The 662-nt window shown below is 31.3% G+C and overlaps 1 non-coding gene across 1 annotated transcript; it reads left to right on the top strand.

Annotated features, from left to right (window-relative positions):
- The first annotated feature begins 303 nt into the window (after positions 1-303).
- TRNAY-GUA (transfer RNA tyrosine (anticodon GUA)) lies at positions 304-394 on the top strand. The gene is given in 2 exon segments: positions 304-340; positions 359-394. It is a non-coding gene; the product is annotated as a tRNA-Tyr (tRNA).
- The last annotated feature ends 268 nt before the right edge of the window (positions 395-662 follow it).

Genomic DNA, 662 nt, shown 5'->3' with positions numbered 1-662 from the left:
CCTCAATTTTGGACAGTTAGCTAAAGAACAAACTATCAAAAATTATAATTTTAAACATCATTAATTTGTTTCAAAATTTTATAATGAATCAAAATCTAAAGTATTTGATTACAAAATATTATTATTCTTTTAATCGAAAAGGAGACCGCCTTCTCACAGTCATAAAACAAGAAACGTAATTTGCTTAGCGCACAAACAAACGGATATTGTTAAAACAAATTCTTAGTATTGGTGAATCAGCTGACTTACGGCACGTCGCTTTGTTCCGACTTAAATACAAATATTATCGCAGCGGTACATACACCTTCGATAGCTCAGTTGGTAGAGCGGTGGACTGTAATGTGAAAGTTGTATAGATATCCATAGGCCGCTGGTTCAAATCCGGCTCGAAGGAATCGGTTTCTTTTTTTTTTGTAAAGTTAACTTTTTTTTAAAGTAATATTTTCATGTGCCTACGTTTTCATTGGCAATAATAATTAAAAAATATATATTTAATAAATAATGTAGGTATCTACCTAATTAAAATATTCATTAATTTACTAGCTGTACCCCGCAACCCGTTGTGTTGCGTGTTGCTTTTACGTCCAACAGATGGAGATGTTTAAAAATAAAAATATTTGTCCAACAGATGGCGCTGTTTTTTAAAAATATAGCAATCGTTT

The sequence above is a fragment of the Hesperophylax consimilis genome, chromosome 15, assembly GCF_061612785.1.
Source record: "Hesperophylax consimilis isolate HC1 chromosome 15, BYU_Hcon_1.0, whole genome shotgun sequence".
Lineage (NCBI taxonomy): Eukaryota > Metazoa > Arthropoda > Insecta > Trichoptera > Limnephilidae > Hesperophylax > Hesperophylax consimilis.
The sequence above is the reverse complement of the archived record's forward strand: the minus strand, read 5'-3'. Positions and strand labels throughout refer to the sequence as shown.